The following is a 20,550-nucleotide window of genomic DNA, read 5'->3' on the forward strand; positions in this document are numbered from 1 at the left end:
CATTTACACTCCGCACCCCTCCCCAACCCCCTCATCCCCCCTTGCTCTGCACAGGTTGGGGGGGCAAGGGAGAGGTCACAGCAGGCAGCGGGAGTAGCCTGAAATAGAGTGGAGTCTGGCTGCCGCCCACTGGGGCAAAAGAACTCGCAATAAATAACAGTAAAGGCAACATTTTTTTGACCCACAAGGAAGACAAAGTGCCAAAGAATGGGGGAGTAGCCATCCCAAGTCACACTACAATGCGGTCCGGAAGGCTCAGGAAAGAAACAGCAAAAACTAGCAAGAAGTAGAATAAAGAACTTATTAAATCACCTGCGGAATTAGAGACGCTACCACCCCACTTCTCAGCACCATCACCCCCCACCTGCAGTATTCTGAACAGGGATCAGGTCCCCTAGGCTGCACCCCTGAGACGGAAACAACAACACCTCTAGTGCCTTCAATTCAACAACATAATACGCAAGAAGAAACAATTAACGATGCAAAAAAATGGACCCTCAGAGATTTCTTTAAGAAACATGGAATCAAAGCCCAATCCTCAATTAACCTTAACGAAACACTGTCCTCATCAGTTCAGCCTTTCCAAACACCACTTAATACAGACCCAGTTCAAACTAAAGTGCCGGCCCTGATTCACGAACAGCCCTACAACCAGGTCACCACCACGCCTCCGGATGCTCACCTTATAAGGGATGAACTTTCTACTTCTGGAAGAAATAGGCTAAGATCAGTCATTCGGTCAGGTGGCACGCTTTATCCTTCGCGATAAGTCTACCAATCAAATAAGGAACAAAGCTCTTCGCCAATAACTATTTCAAGCGATGATTCTCCCATCAGCCTGAGATCACCCTCACAGCAGGAAACCAACTCTGACATTAACAACATAGGCTTTCCTGGAAACAAGATACATTTCACCCCTCAAGCTGCACAGTGGATGAGGACCTCCCCAGGATACATCAAACGCCTCTTGCCTTGGCCCATCATGAATCCCCTGAAACAAGGCCAGGAGAGCCTAATGATCGCTCTCTTTTGGATTTATCTTTCTTTGAGACAGAATTTAATAAGACAAAAGATACGATTGAAGGTCATGATTCAACAGCGTTTGAACCCACTACTGTCTGGCCCAGCTTTTACAAACCTTACAATCTACAGTGTCTGCATTAAACTACCATTCTGATAAACTCGACCTACAAGTTGACCTTCTAAATACACTAGCAGTATATACGGCAGGGATTGACAACAAATTAGAAGGTTTGAACACCTTAATTACAAAAGCACAATCTAACGTCAACTTGACCCAAGCGATATGTTGTTGCTCACCAATAATCAATAGCTTGTCTTCGCTTCCCCAGTTCCTTACCTTGGTCCTGACAGAAATCAGGAAATTATCATCAGGTCTGCAAGGCCAACCACATCTTTTATGCTCACATCCAACCAAGTTAACTACCCAGAAAGCCAAAGATCAAAGCCTAAACCATAACAAAACTAGTAAAGGACACAAGGTTTCACCAGTAAATATCGACACTCGACTGACTGATGCTCCAGCTGCAGTTCCGTCCCCAGACAATCAAGAGGCACCCAAGGAGTACGTTATTTTCCAAATTGCTAAATCAAACAATAAGAATGAAATTACATCAAAAATAGAACCATTGTCTACATCCGAGATAACGCAAAGTACTGACATTAGAGATGCCGGCCCAGGGATGGGAATAACAAATAAATCTCCTCAAAATCAAAATCTGAGCATAAGGGAAAGAAAAAGACTACGAACAAACACAATAAGCTCAGTATAGTGTCTCAAAACACGACCAGTGATCTCCCTCACACCGAAAAGGGTAACATACGACTTGGCTCGATCAGCTCTGTAAGTTCTGATAGCAAACCCCCACTATCACAACAATCACCTTTACAATCAATAATAGAGATGACTAGCAAGGCGTTATTGGCACCCACCCACTGTAAAGACCACAAGGATCTACTCAGGCTAGGGGAGAAGTTTCAGCAAAGACCCCTCAGCCCCTGATCTTAGACTAGCCGGAAAGGTCACTAAGTCAAAAGCACTACCTTATACCGTCAAGACCGGACTAGAAGATTCGACAACTCCAATAAATACGGCAAACACACATAAGGAGAACCATACAGGGAAGCAACAGAACAGTATGAGGATGAATATAGGTCAAGAGGCAAGGAGAATTTTCAGATAACACTGCTAAAGAATCCGGACACAACACAAATGGGTAAACACCCCCCCAATACAGTGGACTATCAACCTCGAGGTGAACAAGTGAGACACAAGCAACAACTATCACACATTCAAAGGAGAATCAGTCTACCCCAGACAACGGATAAAAGTAACCACATGATCTCTGGCCAGGATTCCACTATAACAAATCCAAAAGCTAAATTGTTATTTATCCCTGAATACCTTACTCAAGGACCACACGATATCATGAATAGAGGGAACATCCTTAAACTCTTCAAATCTACCTCTGAATTGCGTCATATTGAATCTAGTGATATAATTTCAGTTGAATTTAAATCCATCAGAAGTAACCAAACCACCGAACCAACGTTAATTACTTTTTCAACTTTAGCAATTAAGGAGCAGGTATTATTAAAGTCTGATCTATTTAACAAATGGGGCATTAAAAATAGTTCCCCAAATCGAACCATGGTATCCATCGGTTCTTGCAAAATCTCCGGCCTTGCTAGATAAATTCGGACCACCATCGTTTTCAATACTAAGATCAGCTAAAGGCCGATCTCCCGGAAGGGCTACCATCCCTGAAATAGAGGAGTTCAAAACCACGGCGATTGATTGGGCATGGCTGCCAGCGGCCCTGGACGGGGGAAACCACAACTGAACTGGTACTTAACTCGGTCTCTCAGTATGCTCATGGAATATTAACAGCCTTACTGCAAACTTCAATCCCCAGATGTGATAAAGTTTTTAAAACACTAATACTATTGCAGGCAACATGGTCTTTGACTAGCTTTCCAATAGAAGGATACTTGGAATATAGAACTCCGGCCCAGAGGCTGCACAAGTCTGGCTGACCCAGCGGCGGCCTTTCAATCTACATTTCAGCCAAGTTAAATGCCAATATATTTCAACTGACATTCGAGGAAGACTGGATTTCCGGCATAAGGATTGGCAACTCCAAACAGACTGAACATCTGATCCTGATTAATGTCTACATTTCACCAAGCGTTAGGGAGAAAAAATCCAAGTTCAACCACCTAATCCAGATCTTGTGTAACCTACAAAGTAATCATAGAAGAACAGCCTGTTTAATATCTGGCGACTATAATACAAACCTTTTTCAAGAACTTCCCTAAGAGTATGACGCACCTTGGCCAGATATTTTGAAACAAATCAAACCTACTAGTAACAAACATAGCAAACTTGGTGAATACATGGTGCTACAACTAAGCATTTTGGGTTACGCAATTCTGAACGGTCGCTTCCCTATGGATAGTCCACCAAACTGGACAAGATCCAATGGTCGTACTCATTCCTTTCTAGATTACACCATCTGCAACAAGGAAATTCTCCCTTTGATTGAGAATTACACCATAGCTGCACGAGGAGACTGCGATCATCAACCTCAAGTGATCACTATGTCACTCCACGTAGCACGGCACGCCGCGACAAGCCAGACCTCACGAGTAATTCACACTGAAAATCTCAAAAGGCTGAAATGGTTAGATCCTATTATACCAACAATAATGAGCAAATGCAGAGCCCTGCAAGGCTTAAGGAGCATTGACGTATTCCCACCTACCACAGCATGGGAACTCTTCCCCCGGGAACTGCTTAAAAACTTCCCACGTACCACCCGGAAAACCAAAAAAGGTAATTTAACAATGACAACTGCTGAAATTAAGAAATTAAAATCATTACGCAATAGTGCGCTAAGACAAGTATGTAGACACCCAGGGGAAGATCACATATTCAATACATATAAGCAATTCCAAAAAGCACTGTGACAAGCAATAGAGAAGAATAAACGCTCCGAGCACTTCTGGTTAAAACTGATACATGCGAGTGAAAATCATAACCCAAAATGTTTTTGGTCGCTTATTAACTCAAAAACACATAACCAAGGAGGAAAAACTAGTGCAAACATTTCTGAAGTCGAATGGGTATTCTTTCTAGTGACCCATTTTGAAAAACCAGAAATGGAAAAAGGTCCACTGGCCAAACCTCCAACTATGGCCCCACAATTTAACTTACGCCAAACACTAGGTACAACACATGTTGGGACACTTGAGGAACCTGCCGAATTGAACATAAGGATGCCATCGGCAACTGATACTAAATCGTTGATCCAGCATGAAGAACTGCCTCAATGGGTACCTACAACACCAGAAATCCTAACGGAAAGAACAGCACGAATTATAACTGAGGGTCGCTCAGACAGAGCTCCTGGGCCAAATGGTCTACCCCAGGCTCTGTATAAACAGGACACCGAATTCTGGGCTAAACAATTGGCACCCTTATTTACTTATTGCTGGACCAACCAGGTAATAACCGGAATCTAGGCGTGGCGCCATTATACACCCAATGTGCAAAGGTGGCAAGAGATCAGACCCGAAAAATGATAGGATGATTACTCTATTGGATGTGGAATCCAAATACTACGCCAAGTTGCTCCTTCAAGATCTAGCGTCTTGGGCCACAAAAAAACATCATATACCCTTTAACCAGACAGGATTTGTGCCAAAATCAGGTACTATAACCAACTTGCTTGCAATATCTGTCCTGTTGGATAAAGTGGCAGTATCAGGAATGCTAATGCATGGCTGTTTTGTTGACTTCAAGGCCGCTTTCGACCACGTACCCCGAAGCCGATTATGGCTCAAACTACGGAAATGGGGGATTCCACCAGTGCTTCTACAAACCATAATTGAGCTACGCACTAACACACAGGTCTGTGTAAAACTGGGGGACGGATCCTACATCTCCAGAAAAATACAAACATCTCGTGGAGTAAAAAAAGGTTGTGTGCTGGTGCCCCTCCTTTTCAATCTCTTCATTTCCGACCTGTCGGAGTCACTTGACGAGGTCAACTCTCATCCTCCAAAACTTGCTGGGGTAAGAGTTTGCAATTTACTGTATGCGGATGATCTTGTCCTGCTCAGCCACACCAGGGTCGGCCTGCAGACACTACTCGACCGGTTGTCTCCTTACACCATCCAAAACGAACTGGGACTGAACTTATCTAAATCAAGGACAATCACCTTTGGGTTAAGGAAATACCAAGGTGGCGGTTGGCAGTTCAAGGGTAAAAGTATTGACAGGGCCATCTCATATAAATATCTGGGGGTCCACATGGACAGAAGGGGTTCATTCTCCAAACATAGAGACGAGGTAGAAGCCAAAGCTTTGACAATCCAGGTGGCATTTAAGAACCTCGCAAAGCAGTTGTCCGGCCCAAGTCTGACCCCCCTCATAAGCGTCAGGAAGGCAAAAACCCTCAACTTCCTCACTTACAGCCAGGAGATCATGCAAGGGAAAGACAACAGCCTTGTGAGCAAAATAATAACAAGAATCTTCAAACAAGTGCTAAGCCTCCCAAAACTTCATCCTCCGCTCAAATACGACTCGATTTCGGTCTCCAAGATCACCGAGCGGTAGGGGCTGGAGCATTCATCAGATTGTGTAACAAGTTACGTACCTCCAGAGAAGGAAGCTTGGAGGCCTTTTGTGGCAGGAAATCTCAGCCGGTCAGCTTGGTAGATCGTACCAGTGTTATTTAAAAGACTCTTTTAAACTCCTGGATGCAGAAGAAATCTGGAACTCCAATCCATCACAGAAGGCACTTAAAATCTACATCAAAAGAAACGTGCGCTTCTGGTCTTTCCATTCGGAAAGAGCCCAACTGGTACAACGTAAACACGCCTGGTCAATAGTATCAGGTTTTAACCCTTTCGCTGCCAGGCCTTTTCCCCTCCTGTGCCACGCCCTTTTTTGGCTATTTGGGGTAGTGCGCGCTGAGGCCCCTGTAACTCTTTGACCACATAAGGTATCCACGCCAAATTTGCGTCCTTTTCTTCCAACATCATGGGGATTCTAAAGGTACTCAGGGTTTGTGGATTCTCCTAGAGGGGTTACAGAAATGAGCCAAAATACAGCAAAATTTTAGGTTTTCTCAGAAAAATGGGAAAAACGGCCTGCAAATGAAAGCATCTGGGTTTTTCCCTGCAAATGTTATCAAAAATGGGTTTGTGGGGTTGAAATCACCATTTCCCCAGCTTTTCGGGGATACCAGACTTTTGTCAGAAACCCAACATTTTTTACACAGTTTTGGCATTTTTCTGGGACATAGCCTATTTTTGCTATTTTTTGTGCTTTTGACCTTCTTCCAGTTAATGTCAGAAATGGGTACAAACGCAATAATGGATCCTGGAAAGCTATACATTTTCAAACAGAAGACAAAATTTTGAATTCAGCAAGGGGTCATTTGTGTAGATCCATCAAGGTTTTCTTATAGAAACTAACAGTTAAATATAGGATAAATTGAAAATTAGTTGAAAAAATCAGCATTTAGTGTCAATGTTTTCACCTGTAACTTCATCTAATTATGACAGCTCTTTGAAAGCAATATACCATTACATCCGCTGGACATTACTGGTTGTGGGGATATATAGGACTTGTAGGTTCACCAAGAACCCGACGAACCCAGAGCCAAAAACTGGGCAGCAACTTGCAATGGTTTTTTATTATGTACCGGGTATATAGTAATTATTCTGTAAAAATGTGTACATGGAAAAATCGGTATGAAAGACACCTATGTATTTCTGAAATGGGAACAAAATATAGAGTTTAGAAACAATAGATATTTGCACATTTCTGAAATTGGGAATACTCATACTAGCATGAGAATTATCAGTCATTTTTTAGAATGACTTATTTTTTACACAATATCTTTCATTTGGAAGGCGGAAATGCATCGAAAGTCAATAGATAATAACAGTTCCTTTACAAATCTGAATTACCCTAAGTCTCCCGATAAAAATGGTACCTCACTTGTGTGGGTAGGCATAGTGCCCGCGACAGGAAACGGCGCAAAACGCAACGGGGTCACAACTCAATATCGCAGTGAAAATTTACCCTTTTTTGGCAAAGTGCCTAGCTCTAGTTTTTGAACCCTAGCTCTGCGGGCACCTTGGGAAACCTAGCAAACCTATACATTTTTGAAAACTAGACACCCAGGGGAATCCAGGATGGGGTGACTTGACTGCCTCCCACCAGGGTCTGTTACCCAGAATCCCTTGCAAACCTAAAAAATTGTGCAAAAAAACACATTTTCCCCACATTTCTGTGGTGGAAAGTTCCGGAATCTGCGTGGATCCACAAATTTCCACCCACCCCACGTTCCCCAAAGTCTTACGAGAAAAACGGTACCTCACATTTGTGGGTCGGCCTAGTGCCCGCGACAGGAAACGGCGCAAAACGCAACGTGGTCACACCTCAATTTCGCAGTGAAAAATGACCCTTTTTTGGCAAAATGTCTAGCTGTAGTTTTTGAACCCTAGCTCTGCGGGCACCTTGGGAAACCTAGCAAACCTATACATTTTTGAAAACTAGACACCCAGGGGAATCCAGGATGGGGTGACTTGACTGCCTCCCACCAGGGTCTGTTACCCAGAATCCCTTGCAAACCTAAAAAATTGTCAAACAAAACACATTCTCCCCACATTTCTGTGGTGGAAAGTTACGGAATCTGCGTGGATCCACAAATTTCCACCACCCCGCGTTCCCCAAAGTCTTACGAGAAAAACGGTACCTCACTCGTGTGGGTCGGCCTAGTGCCCGCGACAGGAAACGGCGCAAAACGCAACGTGGTCACACCTCAATTTCGCAGTGAAAAATGACCCTTTTTTGGTAAAATGTCTAGCTGTAGTTTTTGAACCCTAGCTCTGCGGGCACCTTGGGAAACCTAGCAAACCTATACATTTTTGAAAACTAGACACCCAGGGGAATCCAGGATGGGGTGACTTGACTGCCTCCCACCAGGGTCTGTTACCCAGAATCCCTTGCAAACCTAAAAAATTGTCAAAAAAAACACATTTTCCCCACATTTCTGTGGTGGAAAGTTCCGGAATCTGCGTGGATCCACAAATTTCCACCCACCCCGCGTTCCCCAAAGTCTTACGAGAAAAACGGTACCTCACTTGTGTGGGTCGGCCTAGTGCCCGCGACAAGAAAACGGCGCAAAACGCAACGTGGTCACACCTCAATTTCGCAGTGAAAAATGACCCTTTTTTGGCAAAATGTCTAGCTGTAGTTTTTGAACCCTAGCTCTGCGGGAACCTTGGGAAACCTAGCAAACCTATACATTTTTGAAAACTAGACACCCAGGGGAATCCAGGATGGGGTGACTTGACTGCCTCCCCCCAGGGTCTGTTACCCAGAATCCCTTGCAAACTTAAAAAATTGTCAAAAAAAACACATTTTCCCCACATTTCTGTGGTGGAAAGTTCCGGAATCTGCGTGGATCCACAAATTTCCACCCACCCCGCGTTCCCCAAAGTCTCAGGTACTTGGGCCTCCCACACGAGTGAGGCACCATTTTTATCGGGAGACCTGGGGGAACGCTGGATGGTAGGAAATTTGTGTCAGCCCGGTGATGCCACAACTTTCCCCACACAAAAATGTGTGAAAAAAGTGATTTTTTCATCTAAATTTGAGGTTTGCAGGGCATTCTGGGTAAGGAAACGTTGGGGGATCCACGCAAGCCATACCTCCCTGGAATCCCCTGGGTGTCTAGTTTTCAGAAATGTGTGGGTTTGGTAGGTTTCCCTAGGTGGCCGCCGAGCACCGGGCCAAAAACCCAAGTGACCCCCCTTGCAAAACCAGGTCGTTTTGAGATAGGCAATTTTCATGTCGCCTCACTACGTTGTGGGCCCTTGCCTGTCGCGGGTACTTGGGCCTCCCACACGAGTGAGGCACTGTTTTTATCGGGAGACCCGGGGGAACGCTGGGTGGTAGGAAATTTGTGTCAGCCCAGTGATGCCACAACTTTCCCACACAAAAATGTGTGAAAAAAGTGATTTTGTTCAGCTAAGTTTGAGGTTTGCAGGGCATTCTGGGTAAGGAAACGTTGGGGGATCCACGCAAGCCATAGCTCCCTGGAATCCCCCGGGTGTCTAGTTTTCAGAAATGTGTGGGTTTGGTAGGTTTCCCTAGATAGCCGCCATGCCCGGGGCCAAAAACTCATGGGACCCCCTTGCAAAACCAGGTTGTTTTGTGATAGGTAATTTTGATGTCTCCTCAATTGGTTTTGGGCCCTTGCCTGACGCGGACACTAGGCCTACCCACGCAAGTGAGGTACCATTTTTCTCGGAAGACTTTGGGGAACGCGGAGTGGGTGGAATTTTGTGGACCCACGCAGATTCCAGAACTTTCCACCACAGAAATGTGAGGAAAATGTGTTATTTTGGACACATTTTTAGGTTTGCAATGGATTCTGGGTAACAGAACCTGGTGAGAGCCAGTCAAGTCACCCCATCCTGGATTCCCCTCGGTGTCTAGTTTTTAAAAATGTACAGGTTTGCTGGGTTTCCCTACGTGCCAACTGCGCTAGGGCCCAAAATCCACAGGTATGCACATTGCTAAAAAAAAGGCGGCGCCCAGTGGGCTTTCTGCCGCCCTGGGGGGAAATCGGGGAAGGGGGTTGTAGGAAGGTGGATATCTGACTGGTTACCCCCACCTTTTTGCCTAGTGTCTAGCTGGTTTTTCGACTTAGTTGGCCTGAGATCCTGCCATTCAGGATCTCAGCCTGTCTGCTCTCTCTTTAAAATGGACTCCATGTACCCTAGGTACATACACGATTGGTAAGGAATCACCTTATTGGACCCTGTACAGTGTACCCTAGGTACCCAGGGCATAGGTGTACCCTAGGCCTCCCAGAGGCTGCAGCATGTATTATGCCACCCCTGGTCTGGCCTTCCAATTTGACACAACTGGCTGATCACTCAGCTGGGGTAAGTTGGTGTATCCACCTCTTACTTAGGTGTAGTATACCTATACCTAACCTTAAATGGGACACATGTAAACCTATAAGTCACTCCTATGGCAGGCCTTAACAATCCTGAAGGCAGAGTGCTTGGTTTTATGTGAGATGGTGCTCTGGCATGAGCTGAGCCTGTCTGCAGTAGTAGGAACCACTTCCTTCTACCATTTCCAGATATCGTCATACCATATACTCTTAAGTGCATTATGAACCTCGCGGTTAAATGCTATCTTTGGTTTGGCTTTATCAAAACATGTCGAGTAAGGTGTCATACGAATTGGAATACTAACCCCTCGCGAATTGGAATACTAACCCCTCGCCAATTCTGGCGACGGGGTTAGCATTCCACCCTCGTAGAGGGACACGACATGTACAGAACCTGAAACCCGGGTAAAATCAGACATAGCCTCAGCTCCACAAAATGGACGCTGCCACCACAGACACAAGTCTGCCCTCCTGCTGCTGGGAGTCCTTCCAGCTTGGGAGACGTGGACAAAGGGTTTCCTGCCAGGGGAGGTGCGAGCACCACCCCAGACAGGATTTTGTGTATTGGTCAGGTAGGGCTTGAATAGAATCAGACATGCCTGAGGCTCACAAGGAGCCGCTGTGCATATGCCAGTTCAAACCGGTCCTGGGGCACACCAGCCCTGGACCTGGGGCAAGCTGGACATAGGATTGGGGGTGTAACCACCCCCCTTTCCTGGTCCCACCCTTAGGGAGGGACCTAGCAGGTAGTCCGGCCCCTAGAATCTGCTTAAAGGTAGGAGCTGTGTCCTAAGACTTCAGACATCCTGGAATCAACTTAACACTAAGAAGAAGACGGGAACTTCGACGTTCTGCTGCACAGAAGACTGAAGGAAATCTCCCCTATGGTCAGGGAGTGACCATCTTGCTAACGCAAGCACCAACCAGCGAATCGACGTCTGCTTTGCCGCCGCCTCCCGCCGGAGCCCGAGCCCGAGCCCAGAGACCAACAAGAACTGGACCTCCAGACCTCTCACAGCCCGATCCACAGTCCCTGCAAAGAAGGAACCCGTGGAGGCACTGAGACACGTGGAGCCAGCCATCTTGGAAGACACTCGACAAGCTGCAAGCGCGACAACAGAGGCTCCCTCCAAGTTGTGCTTTGGTTCCTGAGAAGCCCAACATCCGAGCAGCATCTGCACCAAAGGTGAGCCCTCCAGCATCTCCACGATCTGCGTGGGGCCCCTCTGCACTTTGCGACTCGAAGCGCCTGCCCGATCTCTGGCCCGTTGGCTAGTGGCCATCTTGGCAAACCTTTTTGAAAACTACGATGCTTGTCTGGTTGCTCCAGACTGGCCCCTGCTTCCCTCCAAAGGAGCAGCCCCTCTGACCTTGCTGGTCAGAGCTAACAGCTTTCTTTGATTCCTGCGACTCCTGCTTTTGCCAAGGCTTGTTTGCTTCTTCTGAGTCGCCAACACTGCCGACAGCGAGAGCCTACGTGGGACAGCTCGTGAACCGACTCCTGGACGTCGTCGACCTTCAGGGACCACGTGGCTGCAGAGACAAGCTACACCTCTTCACCTGTTTGCACCCGACATCGCCTGGTACCTACCTGGTGCCACGCCGGTCACTGGCTAGTGACTGTGAACACTGTCCCCTCTGCTTACAGGTCTTCTACAACTCCGATCCATCCTTGGATCCACCGCATCTCTTCTGGACCGACCGCCTGCAGCATCTTTGTCGTCAGGCTCCATTGAACAGATAGACGAAACCCGATGCACTTCGAGCCCTATGCACCCGCTTCCTGTGGATGAGGTAAAGCTGGCACTCTGGTGCACAAGTGTCGAGTAACATCTCTAATGTCTAGGTTTGAAGTCTTGATTTCGTAGTCCAACCAGAAGACCCTTCTAGCAGTAACTTTTGAACATTTACGCACCCATTGAAAACCTATGGGAGCCCGCGTGTAACTTTCCTCACTGCACACGCGACCCGTGGACCACCTGGTCACTAACTAAAGTTAGCTCCTTGTAGGCCCAGCGATTCTAGAGGCCCTAGGCCTTGTCCCTTTCCTGTTCGTGGTACTTATACCACTATTTTAGTTTATGGTTTGAGCGGCCACCAGGGCCTATCCATATAAAGTGCAACTTCTGTATATTGTGATACTTTCTTGTTTAACGATTTGTGCTCCTGTGCTCATAAAGAGCCTAGGGGATACTTTGAGTAATAAATACATATATATTTCGAATATATATCTGTGTGGTGTCCTTTCATTGGTAGAAAGGGGGGTTACATATGGTAAAACAGCTTGCTTTACATGCCTAAACGAGTTTAGCCTGAAAGACTGCTTAGCCTACGCTACCACTAGGGCAGCTGGTCCGAAAAGGTTGACTTACAACCACACCAAAAGGGTTGCTTGGCATGGTACAAGGTGGTCACTTTAATTAGTGAACATCATATACCAGGCCAACTTCTCACATTGGTGAGCAGCGGTTGGGATTTGAGCTTGCTGTGTTTTACCTCTGTAATCTCTTTGTTACCAATTGAAAGATCATACAGGTACCTTTAGGTACATATAAAACAAGTTAGTTATATACTTAAGTTCTACTGAACTTAGTTGTTGTAGAGCAAAGGGAGTAGCACACCCTGACTACAACTACTAGATAGGTTTAGTAGGAAAACCCAAGTGTAGGTAGTTGCAACACATCCACCCACACTTAAGAGCAATGGCTGGGGCAGAGGGGTCCAACGTACCCATCTCTGTCGAGAGTGACCCCCAGAGGGCACCATCCATCTTTGCTACCCTAAACCAGAATGAGCTCAGGCAGTTGGCTAATTCCAGGGGCCTTAAACAGCCCAGGAACCCTACCTCTGCTGAACTCAGAGAACTCTTGCAAACTGATGAAGATCAGAGAGCTCTCAAGAAAGCCTCCCAGTTAGGCCCCTTAGGGACTGGAACAGGAGGCCCTCCTTCTGAAGATGCTAATGAAGCACCCCTTCCTAACAGTCGCCCCTTAGTTGAGAATCAGACTACAGATAATGAGGATCAGCATAGGGACAAGGATGACAAGGGGGATGAGTCTGATAGAAGTAGTAATTCTGATGGGAGAAATAGCCCAGTGCCAAGTGTTATACTTGGCTCAGCTAACTTAAGACTATTTGGGACTGACAATGGGTTCCCCCCATTGAATCTCCCTAGTGGACTTAACCAGGGGTTTGGGAGACAGAGGAATCACTCGGGTGACTCTAATGCCTCTCATGCCTCTAGAGGCTCTCAGGGTCACTCCAGAAGAAGGATGACCAGCCCTCAGAGGAGGGAGCATGAGGCCAGAATGCATGAAGCCCAGCTGAGGATCAGGAAGCAGGAGCTAGAAGTAGCCCTGATGGAAGAGAAACTGAGCAAGGCTAGGCAACCTAGAGAGAGTGGGTCTATACCCACTGGTGGCAGCATTGTCCCTAGGGACAAAGATAGGGTCTTTGATAATAGGAACCTGTCCAAGGTTGTGCCCCCCTACAAAAGTGGGGATGATATCCACAAGTGGATGACTGCTCTTGAGAGAGCCTGCAAAGTACAGCAGGTTCCTGAGGACCAGTGGGCAGCAATCTTATGGCTCTCCTTTGAAGGTAGAGGCAGAGATAGACTCCTCACTGTTAGAGAGGAGGATGTCAGAAACTACAGAGCCCTGAAGAGTGTCCTGGTTGATGGGTTAGGCTTAACCACTGAACAGTACAGGTTAATGTTCAGAGATACCCAGAAGACACAGACTCAGGACTGGTCTGAATATGTTGAATGTGCCACTAAGGCTTTGGAGGGTTGGTTGCTGGGAAGAAAGGTTTCAGATTATACAGGATTGTACAATTTGATGATGAGAGAACAGATTTTAAGTAACTGTCAAAACCAGCTTCTCCATCAACACCTGGTAGACTCAGATTTGACCTCTCCCCAAGAATTGGGAAAGAGGGCAGATAAATGGGTCAGGACCAGGATCAGGCCTAAAAATCATGGTGGTGACCAAAAGAAAGATACCACCAAACCTCAAGAGAAGGGTGGGGATAAAACAAAAGAGAAATCTTCCTCAAGGCCCCAAAACTCCACACAGGGTGGTGGGTCCCAAGCTCCCTCCTCTACCACAGGTAAAAAGCCTTACTGCCATGAATGTAAAATTCCTGGGTATTGGAAAACTGACAGCAGTTGCCCAAAGGCTAAAAACAAAACTGTTCCTCCAATTACTCCTGTCACACCACCTATTACTGTCAGCAGTAATCCCCCAGGTGGTGGGAGTGCCCCCAGAAATGTGAGTGGGTTTTCTTGGGGAACACAGGGGGACCCTGGCTTAGCCAATTCCCCTACAGCAGCTACTCTTGTCTGTGATGGTGGCATGGGGTTTGCCAACTTCACTGCCTGTCCCAACACTTTGGGTAGGTACAGACAGGAGCCCTACATCAATGGTAGAAAAGCTGAGGCCTACAGAGACACTGGAGCTAGCATCACTATGGTGGCCCATAGGCTAGTTCCCTCTGAGCAGCTTTTGCCTGGTTTCTCCTACCAGGTAACTAACATTGATGGCAAACAGAACAGTCGTCCCATGGCAGAGGTATGTCTCAGCTGGGGAGGTGTCACTGGCCCTAAAAGGGTGGCAGTGTCCCCAACCTTGCCTGTAGACTGCTTAGTGGGGAATGACTTAGAACTCTCAGCTCGGGCTGGAGTTGAACAAAACACCCATTCTAAAATGGTAGGCCTTTCACAAAAGGGTAGTGCGGTTGTGCCAGCCACAACCCCTGTCCAAGTAGATTTCCTCCCTGAAAAGGTTGGCAGGGCAGTGGTAGCCACAGCCCAGGCAAAGACAGACTTCCCTGTAGAGACTGGCAGAGCTGTGACAGTCACAGCTCAAACCCAAACTGAGTGCCCCCCTGAAAAGGTTGGCAGGACTGTAATGGTCTCAGTCCATACTCAGACTGACATAGGTGTAGTGAAGCCTGAAACTATGGATCACTCCACACAAACAGAGAGTAGTGGGGAGGAAGAAAAGTCTCCCTCTCCCAAGACATTAGGAAGAGGTCAGCCTCCCCAGGGATCTGACCCCACCCCTTGTGAAGGAACTGCCCCAGAGGTAGCCAGGCCTGGCCTGGCAGAGCCTCTGATGTCAGTGGACCTTTCCAAGGTGGGATCCAGTCTGGTGCAGGTAGCCTGCCTCTCTCTACCCTGCCTCAGTCAACCCAGGGCTGCAGAGGTCAGGGAGGCCAGTGGCCCCCAAGAGGGCCCCTGTCCACAAGAACCCCCCCATCAAAAGAATGAGGATTGCCTGGCTAGTAGCCCTAGCCAGGTGATGGTTAAACACATTCCTGAGGGATCCCCTTTACAGGTAGTTAGGGACCTCCCCCAGAGGGATTCTGTTGGGCACAGGCAAACATGGGACATTAGGGCTCCAAACCTGACCTGTCCCTCCAGTAAGCCCACAAAAGGGACCCAGCCTCCAGCTTTAGGTAGCCAGAGGCTGACCCTGAGAGCACAGTGCAACTCAGCTAAAGAAAGAAAGGCATCCATGGTGGAGGATGATTGGAGGAAGCTGAGGCCTCACTTTGAGGACACTCACTTCAGTACTCCATCTCAACACCAGCCTTTTACTTTGCAAAGACACACCAAAGGTAGAGATTCCCTATGGTGCAGACCCTATGATACCTTTAGGGTGAGGGATTGCTTAGTGGACCATGAGACAGGGGGTAACCATGCCAGTGCTGGTTCTTCCTTATATGGCCACTTAGGCAATATAGACTTACCTGGTCAAGGTCAGCCTTATCTCCCTTCGTTTGGGGGGGTTGTGTAGAAAGGTGGATATCTGACTATGGTTACCCCCAACTTTTTGCCTAGTGTCTAGCTGGTTTTTCGACTTAGTTGGCCTGAGATCCTGCCATTCAGGATCTCAGCCTGTCTGCTCTCTCTTTAAAATGGACTCCATATACCCTAGGTACATACACGATTGGTAAGGATCACCTTATTGGACCCTGTACAGTGTACCCTAGGTACCCAGGGCATAGGTGTACCCTAGGCCTCCCAGGGGCTGCAGCATGTATTATGCCACCCCTGGTCTGGCCTTCCAATTTGACACAACTGGCTGATTACTCAGCTGGGGTAAGTTGGTGTATCCACCTCTTACTTAGGTGTAGTATACCTATACCTAACCGTAAATGGGACACATGTTAACCTATAAGTCACTCCTATGGCAGGCCTTAACAATCCTGAAGGCAGAGTGCTTGGTTTCATGTGAGATGGTGCTCTGGCATGAGCTGAGCCTGTCTGCAGTAGTCGGAACCACTTCCTTCTACCGTTTCCAGATATCGCCATACCATATACTCTTAAGTGCATTATGAACCTCGCGGTTAAATGCTATCTTTGGTTTGGCTTTATCAAAACATGTCGAGTAAGGTGTCATACGAATTGGAATACTAACCCCTCGCCAATTCTGGCGACGGGGTTAGCATTCCACCCTCCTAGAGGGACACGACATATACAGAACCTGAAACCCGGGTAAAATCAGACATAGCCTCAGCTCCAAAAAATGGACGCTGCCACCACAGACACAAGTCTGCCCTCCTGCTGCTGGGAGTCATTCCAGCTTGGGAGACGTGGACAAAGGGTTTCCTGCCAGGGGAGGTGCGAGCACCACCCCAGACAGGATTTTGTGTATTGGTCAGGTAGGGCTTGAATAGAATCAGACATGCCTGAGGCTCACAAGGAGCCTCGGTGCATATGCCAGTTCAAACCGGTCCTGGGGCACACCAGCCCCGGACCTGGGGCGAGCTGGACAAAGGATTGGGGGTGTAACCACCCCCCTTTCCTGGTCCCACCCTTAGGGAGGGACCTAGCAGGTAGTCCGGCCCCTAGAATCCGCTTAAAGGTAGGAGCTGTGTCCTAAGACTTCAGACATCCTGGAATCAACATAACACTAAGAAGAAGATGGGAACTTCGACGTTCTGCTGCACAGAAGACTGAAGGAAATCTCCCCTATGGTCAGGGAGTGACCATCTTGCTAACGCAAGCACCAACCAGCGAATCGTCGTCTGCTTTGCCGCCGCCTCCCACCTCCCGCCGGAGCCCGAGCCCAGAGACCAACAAGAACTGGACCTCCAGACCTCTCACAGCCCGATCCACAGTCCCTGCAAAGAAGGAACCCGTGGAGGCACCGAGACACGTGGAGCCAGCCATCTTGGAAGACACTCGACAAGCTGCAAGCGCGACAACAGAGGCTCCCTCCAAGTTGTGCTTTGGGTCCTGAGAAGCCCAACATCTGAGCAGCATCTGCACCAAAGGTGAGCCCTCCAGCATCTCCACGATCTGCGTGGGGCCCCTCTGCACTTTGCGACTCGATGCGACTGCCCGGTCCCTGGCCTGTTGGCTAGTGGCCATCTTGGCAAACCTTTTTGAAAACTACGATGCTTGTCTGGTTGCTCCAGACTGGCCCCTGCTTCCCTCCAAAGGAGCAGCCCCTCTGACCTTGCTGGTCAGAGCTAACAGCTTTCTTTGATTCCTGTGACTCCTGCTTTTGCCAAGGCTTGTTTGCTTCTTCTGAGTCGCCAACACCGCCGACAGCGAGAGCCTGCGTGGGACAGCTTGTGAACCAACTCCTCGACCTTCAGGGACTAAGTGGCTGCAGAGACAAGCTACACCTCTTCACCTGTTTGCACCCGACATCGCCTGGTACCTACCTGGTACCTACCTGGTGCCATGCCGGTCACTGGCTAGTGACTGTGAACACTGTCCCCTCTGCTTACAGGTCTTCTACAACTCCGATCAATCCTTGGATCCACCGCATCTCTTCTGGACCGACCGCCTGCAGCATCTTTGTCGTCAGGCTCCATTGAACAGATAGACGAAACCCGACGCACTTCGAGCCCTATGCACCCGCTTCCTGTGGATGAGGTAAAGCTGGCACTCCGGTGCACAAGTGTAGAGTAACATCTCTAATGTCTAGGTTTGAAGTCTTGATTTCGTAGTCCAACCAGAAGACCCTTCTAGCAGTAACTTTTGAACATTTACGCACCCATTGAAAACCTATGGGAGCCCGCGTGTATTTTTCCTCACTGCACACGCGACCCGTGGACCTCCTGGTCACTAACTAAAGTTAGCTCCTTGTAGGCCCAGCGATTCTAGAGGCCCTAGGCCTTGTCCCTTTCCTGTTCGTGGTACTTATACCACTATTTTAGTTTATGGTTTGAGCGGCCACCAGGGCCTATCCATATAAAGTGCAACTTCTGTATATTGTGATACTTTCTTGTTTAACGATTTGTGCTCCTGTGCTCATAAAGAGTCTAGGGGATACTTTGAGTAATAAATACATATGTATTTCGAATATATATCTGTGTGGTGTCCTTTCATTGGTAGAAAGGGGGGTTACATATGGTAAAACAGCTTGCTTTACATGCCTAAACGAGTTTAGCCTGAAAGACTGCTTAGCCTACGCTACCACTAGGGCAGCTGGTCCGAAAAGGTTGACTTACAACCACACCAAAAGGGTTGCTTGGCATGGTACAAGGTGGTCACTTTAATTAGTGAACATCATATACCAGGCCAACTTCTCACAGGGGTTTCATCCCGATATGCCCCTAAAGGGGCAGAAAGACTGTGGCTATTTTTTGTGGGGGCATTGGTATGACCATTTTGGGCAGCCCCCACCGCTACGCATAAAAAAAGCCTGCATACTCGCTGGCGCCTAGTGGGCTTTCTACCCCCCCAGGGGGCAGATCAGGGGCCGCTGCCCAGGGGGGTGGAAAGACTGGAGATTCTCTGGGGGGGGGGGGTGGGGGGATTGTCATTCCCATTTTGGGGAGCCCTACCACCAACACTAATAAAACAAAAAAATCCATGGTTTCTAGTGGCCTTTCTGCGCCCCCCAGGGGGGGCCAGATTGGGGGCTACAGCTCCCATCTGCCTCCTGGAGGGCAGAAAGACTGTCATTTTTGTGGGATGGGAGGTTGGGGGCATTGGCGTGCCCGTTTCGGGCAGCCCCCACCCTAAAAAAAAAAACCTAGAAAGTAATCCCTGGTATTTAGTGGGCTTTCTGCCCCCCCGAAAGGGCAGATTAGGGGCCAATGCCCCATCTGCCCCCCGGGGGGGCAGAAAGACTGTAGTAATTGGGGGGTGGGGTGGGGTCATGGGCCTGCCCGTTTTGGGCAGCCCCCACCTCTATTTTTTTATTTTTTTTATTCCCTGGTGTCTAGTGGGCTTTCTGCCCCCCCCGGGGGGGCAGATTGGGGGCCGATGCCCCATCTGCCCCCCAGGCTGTAATGGTGGCGGGTGGGTGGGGGCATTGGCGTGCCCCTTGCGGGCAGCCCCCACGCTAAAAAAAAAGTAGAAACGAATCCCCGGTTGTTAGTGGGCTTTCTGCCCCCCCGAAGGGGCAGATTAGGGGCCAATGCCCCATCTGCCCCCCGGGGGGGGGCAGAAAGACTGTAGTAATTGGGGGGGTGGGGTGGGGTGGGGGCATGGGCCTGCCCGTTTTGGGCAGCCCCCACCCCTATTTTTATTGCTAAAAAACGTCCCTGGGGTCTAGTGGGCTTTCTGCCCCCCCGGGGGGCAGATTGGGGGCCAATGCCCCATCTGCCCCCCAGGGGGGGCAGAAAGGCTGTAATGGTGGCAGGTGGGTGGGGGCATTGGCGTGCCCCTTGCGGGCAGCCCCCACCCTAAAAAAAAAGTAGAAACGAATCCCCGGTTGTTAGTGGGCTTTCTGCCCCCCCGAAGGGGCAGATTAGGGGCCAATGCCCCATCTGCCCCCCGGGGGGGGCAGAAAGACTGTAGTAATTGGGGGGGTGGGGTGGGGTGGGGGCATGGGCCTGCCCGTTTTGGGCAGCCCCCACCCCTATTTTTATTGCTAAAAAACGTCCCTGGGGTCTAGTGGGCTTTCTGCCCCCCCGGGGGGCAGATTGGGGGCCAATGCCCCATCTGCCCCCCAGGGGGGGCAGAAAGGCTGTAATGGTGGCAGGTGGGTGGGGGCATTGGCGTGCCCCTTGCGGGCAGCCCCCACCCTAAAAAAAAAGTAGAAATTAATCCATGGTTGTTAGTGGGCTTTCTGCCCCCCCGAAGGGGCAGATTAGGGGCCAATGCCCCATCTGCCCCCCGGGGGGGGCAGAAAGACTGTAGTAATTGGGGGGTGGTGTGGGGGCATGGGCCTGCCCGTGTTGGGCAGCCCCCACCCCTATTTTCATTGCTAAAAAACTTCACTGGGGTCTAGTGGGCTTTTTGCCCCCCCCGGGGGGGCAGATTGGGGGCTAATGCCCCCATCTGCTCCCCAGGGGGGGCAAAAAGACTACATTTTGCCAAACTTACATGGGGGGAGCAAAGGCCCATGCCCAATGGGCCGCTCCCCCCTCCCTGGTGTCTAGTGGGTGGATCCCTGCTTGGGGATCGCCCTCCTGTGGGTTCTCCCCTTTCCAACGATACCTCTCCCGTCTTTGTACGTGCTCAGGGGGCTGAGATAGCCCCTGAGCACGTAGAGAGTGAAACGTGCGTGCCGATCGTCATTACAGTGAAAGGGGGGGGGGGGCTCGGGAGCTGGGGAAGCTCTTCCCCAGC

Source organism: Triturus cristatus, chromosome 7 (genome assembly GCF_964204655.1).
Source record: "Triturus cristatus chromosome 7, aTriCri1.1, whole genome shotgun sequence".
Taxonomy (NCBI): Eukaryota; Metazoa; Chordata; class Amphibia; order Caudata; family Salamandridae; genus Triturus; species Triturus cristatus.